This window comes from Strigops habroptila, chromosome 8 (assembly GCF_004027225.2).
Source record: "Strigops habroptila isolate Jane chromosome 8, bStrHab1.2.pri, whole genome shotgun sequence".
Classification (NCBI taxonomy): domain Eukaryota; kingdom Metazoa; phylum Chordata; class Aves; order Psittaciformes; family Psittacidae; genus Strigops; species Strigops habroptila.
The window spans coordinates 23,042,036-23,047,605 of record NC_044284.2 but is presented as its reverse complement, the minus strand read 5'-3'; the positions used below and the strand labels follow the sequence as shown (position 1 = coordinate 23,047,605).

General features: G+C 41.8%; 1 long non-coding RNA gene across 1 annotated transcript; it reads left to right on the top strand.

The window, feature by feature from the left end:
• Positions 1 to 1,731: 1,731 nt before the first annotated feature.
• On the top strand, positions 1,732 to 5,287 carry LOC115611852. The gene is made up of 4 exons (XR_003992720.1): positions 1,732 to 1,924; positions 2,716 to 2,940; positions 3,201 to 3,278; positions 4,926 to 5,287. It is a non-coding gene; the product is annotated as an uncharacterized LOC115611852 (long non-coding RNA).
• The last annotated feature ends 283 nt before the right edge of the window (positions 5,288 to 5,570 follow it).

The following is a 5,570-nucleotide window of genomic DNA, read 5'->3' as shown; positions in this document are numbered from 1 at the left end:
GCAGCACAACCCAGCTCACCCGCTGTCTCTCCCCACCCATCTCCCGGGACAGACCCCTCTTGACCCGTCTCCCTCCCAGTCCCCCACTTTCCCAACCCCCCCTGCCCGCTGGCACGCCCGCAGCCGCAGCCCCCCCCCCCGCTCGCTGCGGTGCGGAGGCGGCCGGTCCGCACGGCTCCGCCGGCAGCGAGGGACGGTCCAGGGCGGGGGAACGGGCAGGACGGGTGTCTCCCGGCGCTGGGCATCGCAGAGCAGAGCCAATGCCCGGGCACCCGCGGTTACTTCGGAGGAGGGCGACATCCAGCGCAACGCAGGCTGGGTGGGAAGTGCGAGGGATGGGCATAGGATGCCCGTTCCTTCCTTTTGCCTTCAACTTTCCGAAGTAAGGATCTCAGGAGGCGTACAAACATTTCCCATTTCTGTAGGAATCCCACGGGCTGCCTGTAAGCCCAACTGAAATGATCAGATCATCGCTAGTGAAGTTGTAATATAGCTAGAATTGCCATAATATATCTATCAAACTTTATTCTATAGGAGAAGGAAACAGGTATGTTAAGCCCCTTTGGAACACGTGTCCTAGGAGGTGTGCTCTTCATATCGCTGCTGGCTGACATTAAGAAAAGGATTTTGCGTACGAGGTATTTTTTGTTGTTTCTTCCCTTGCTTTGCTAGACAGGACAGGGAGCAACTTTTCAAGAAGGATTTCCGAGATTATCATGCCCATCAAGAACAGGATTTTCAGAAGTTCTGTTTTATTTTAGGGTCCTTTGACCATAGTTGTGGAAAGAGCTGGTGTTTCCAATGGGAACTGCACAATTGCAGATTGCTTTCTAATCTTGTTATACACCTAGTGGGTTTTTGGAGGCCATCTGAAGAAAGACATTGTGACCTAGGATGGTAATATTTTTCAAGGCTTGGCAGTGTAACTTTATTGTGGATAAGAGTAATTAGGATCTAGTTAGTGATAGTGATAGAAGAAGGTAAATCAAGAGGAAACATTTGCATTCTGCAATAATAACTTTAGCTGGAATAATAATTGCTTTTCAGCATCTGCACATGTATAATCAGTAAGGTCTTGTCTGGCTGTAATTTGTTTTCACAAGTCTGTTAGCTAAATCAGAGGTTCAGATAGAAATGAAGAACTGAGGCACATTACATTGAACTTAATTGTTCCAGGCTGTGTCTGATGGACCAAGAGTGCATTATCTACCTGGAGGCACTAATTCACCTGTGACATAATCTTTCGTCCTGATCTTATGTACATTGTGTCAAGAAAAATCAGCTGCATTTTCATCAGAACATCAGTCAGGACTGGAGCAGTCTATACTGGCAGCATACTACCCTCCTGCCACTTAAACAGTTTGTAATTAGCTTTCTCTCTGAAGAGCTCGTGCCAAGATATCTTCTAATGATGAACTATGTGCCTGTTTGCAGATTTATCATGACAGGGGCTGGGAGCTACTTGCCAGGAAGTACTGTTCAGGCCTTTACAGTCCCTGAAGCCAGCTACAGCAATGTGCTCTTTTATTCCTATACATGTTGTTGGTTGTATTACATAGAGCTCTTGACATATGGGACACATTTACTCTATCCAAGTAACTCTTTTTACGTGTATGACTGATTACAAAACCCTAGTGAGTTTCAGTGTATTTGGCAGTTATTGCACAATTCTGCCTCAGTCTTTTCTATGGAAAAAACAGCTGGATGTTGCTGATGAGGTGGTGACCTCCACAAGGTGATGCTTGTGTTCTCTAGTGGTCTTTCAGTTCTCCTAGAGCTGAGCTGAAGGAACTGAAGCCAAATCTCAATGCCAGCATCAAACATTAGCTACTCAGAGTCACAAAATGCCTCTGGATGTGTGAATCACTGCGTGGGATCAGTTGTTCCCTTTATTACCTATCATCATCCCTTCTCTTCAGGAAAGGTATGAGGAAAGTAGTTAATAACTGTATTTTTAACCAGAATAAAATGGGAAAAAAAACCCCAAAACTAAGCCCCAAACCCAACCCCCAAAACCCAATTTTCTTTTAAAATTTGATTTTTTTTTTAATTTTTTTTTTTAAACACATGTAAAATTGTATTTGGGTCTGTATCTCTCTGTCGAGTTCAGTCCATCTCTGGTGGGTGTGCACAAGAGAGAAGATGTAATTTCATGTAAAATCTCACTACCAGCAGTTTTGTGTCTGGAATCCCAGTTAAAGAATTGTAAGATGATAAGCATTGAAACATGCACTCACTATAGAAATATAATTTACAGGAACATCCAGTGAATAATAGACTTGATGATTAGAATTGTATTTTCATTGAACTGCTATAAATAAAGAGGCTTCTCAGCAGACTGATGGAGGTGTCTATAACACAGAAAGGGCTTCAGGGAGCAGGTTTCATTTTCCTGCTTGTGTTAGAACAAACAGCTGTCATTAAGAAGGTGACTGGACTGGGCAATTTGATTGCTACCAAATCAAATAGATAGCTCTTCCAATAGCAATGTTTATTTAAATCAGTAATACTATACTGAGAATAAATTGTTTAAAACAAATCTTCATTGGGACCTCAAAGTCACGTTGCCTTTAAAACTAAGTCATACATTTGGAACGATTCACAACTGAACCTTTTGTTTGTGGGTTGTTTGGTTGGGGTTTTTTTTTCACATTTTCAAGATTTTTTTTTTCCCTGCAAGAAGAAGAAGTAGGAAATTATTTTCTTTGTTGACAGTTGCTGTTCCATACATAGACTCCCATGCCTCTGGGCATCAAGAGCCAAGCTTGAGGAAAGCACTGCAAGTTGTGAGATATGTGGCATGCTGATTCTGTTAATTGTATTCTTTTGTATACATTTCCGATGCATTTTCCCACTGTTGCTTCTTTCAGGGAATAGATTGGACTTTTGCACGTAGACTATAGCTGTGCATTTACTTGGAAAAAATTGAGTAATTCAGAGGTAAGTCTTTGCCTGTACTGGAAACCTGTACATGTCCTGGTAGCAGGATGGTTTGAGTGTGCTGATGATTTGCCTGAAGATAAAAAAACTTACAAATGCTTCTTGTCAAAAGATTCCTTCTGCCATAATAAATATTTCAGTTATATCCTGTTTACATATCTAAACCTTTTCTGAGAAAAGGGACCAAGAACCAATCCCAAGTCAATGCATCTGTTATTTAGAATTTTTCATTCTCTTTTGTCAATGAACTCTGTTTTCAGAGTGTGTTCCCTTCCTTCACATCTGCTACAACTGAAAATTACTGGAAAATCTTGAGGAAAGAAAATTTTAGAAAAAAGGTAAGCGTAACTCTCACTGTCCTTCTCTTGATCCCAAACTTCTTCAGCTGTATGAATAATGTTAGTAGCTTGTTTTGTAGGAATAGGAATGTATGTTACTGTTGTCATCCGCTCTATGTGAGACCATTTGAGACAATATCGTTTTGGTAAGGCTAGCAGACTGTACTAAAAATAATATATATTTGTGTATGTGAGTGAAGGAGAGAGTGGGAGGGGGAGAAATGTGTTTTAGAATAAGCGAGGGAGGTCATTTGCAGACTTCTGAGCAGCAGTGGTGCTAATACCCACAAGGTCTGCCTCTCCAGAGTTATGGAAATTTACATTATTATTTTTTTTTCTGATGAGGTCTTTGAATAATTAAGATAGTTAATCTCTTTCCAGGAAAGTATATGCTTTAACTTCTAGTCTTCCTCAGCTTGTATGCTTTAATTGTATCTCTTGTAATCATCATAGCATACAGCAAAAGGGGAGGCTGGAAAATATGAAGACTCTAAGGAAGCCAGTGTTTCAAATCTCAGCATTTTCTCAACACTTTAAAGTTTAACTAACTGGTTTTATTTTCTTAGACAAGTAGTAGATTTTTTTGTTTGAGTTCTACTGTGAATTTGGGAAGCTGAACTGAATGAGGAGTGTGTTGACATCCTCATTTTCTAAAGTTTATAAAATTGGGCAGTCGTACTTATTTACATATCTAGATTGGGTTTTGCTAGATCATTAGTTTAACAACAACAGTTGTTAAACTGTTTTGGGGTTTGGGCAGTTGAATTCAGTGGCAGATACAGCATGTGCAATGGGCTGGGAGTGCAGGGGTTGTTGTGGAGGTGGCCAGCGTAAGCAGGCTGGCTGCCATCTGGGTCTGGATTGCAATAAGACTGCTGCAGACCTGTGGGTATATAGTGAGTGCAGTGCATCCAGCCCTGAATGGGCAGCTGCTGTTACTAATGGGGAAGTATTATTAGCTGGTTCTGTGGGCAGAGAAGGGATGGAGACTTAGACTCATCTTTACTCCTAGAGAAAATCCATGCTTGATGAAACTATCAGGTCACCAGATTAATGCAGAACTCTGACCCTTCTCCCAGAGCTCTTTCTGTGACAGGTGATTGTTTGCTTTGGTGCAAACTTCATATCCTTCTGTAAATGTTATTGGGGCTACAAGGGGTGAGAGGATCTGTAGGAAGCAGAGGTGACAGAGCCATGTCATTTTCTCACTGTCCTGTGAAGTGGGTGACAGAAGCCAGCCTATTTTTGAGGCAGAGATCTCCACAGCAGCAGCAAGTACTGGGTGCTGCACTGCTGGGAAGCAGGACCTCAGCCAGACGAGCCCAGGGGCTGGGCTGTGCTCCCTGAACTCTGCTCACACTGCTCTGCAGTCCACAGGGTCAGGGAACCATAGTCAGCTTTGAGAAAATAACTGGAAAGAAGAAGAATTTGGGAGATATTTTGTCTTCTTTCAAAGACTTTCTTAATGGTCATAACATTAAATTCATTTGCTTGAAAAATCCTAGACAGCAATGTTAAAATACGGTATTATTCAATGAAAACTCACTATACTCTTGCCTCTTTTCTTACTTCTTTCTTAGTTCTCTTTTTCAGGCTGCTCTCCTAGTTGGTGGAGCTGCAGTCTATGCGGTGCACTCTCACCTTCAGGTACAGGCACAGGCCATGTGTGTGGATGGGGAGAGAAAATGCAGGGAGGCAAGATTTGCTGCTCATGTGCTACTCCACCTGCATAGTCACAGGAGCTGCTGCAGGACTAGCAGTACCAAAAAGCAGATGCTTGTCATCCTGTGTGGGCAAAATATGTGTCCAAACTGGACGTAAAGTAGACCCTGGACTCATTGTTTAGTTTAATATTAAAGCAGACAGGAATGATTTTTTTATTTTTTTTTTAACTGCACAATGTTTCCTTCCTGTGTATCCTTCCTTTTCTTTACTTTCCTCATTTGTCTGTCTTGTTCCCATCATAAATCTGGTGTTTGTTTAAATGAATAAAGAGCACTTTTGATAAGGAACCTTTTATTCCGCTCGTGCTGCCTTTCACCTGACTGGAGCAGGGAAAGCCAAGAAGAGTGGCCTTTTGAGTACCTCTAAGAAACGCCAGGCTGGAGTAGAAGTATGCCATTTGTGAGGAGGCAGGTATTTGGGGTCCTTTATTTATCAAACATGTTGCTATGCTTTTGGAAACCAGCCTTTTTCCCCTCAGACTTCTAGGTTTTACTTTTTAACAGTATTTCATCACAGACACTTATATTATTTAGCTTGGTTTTGCCATTTAGATCAGTTCATGCCATT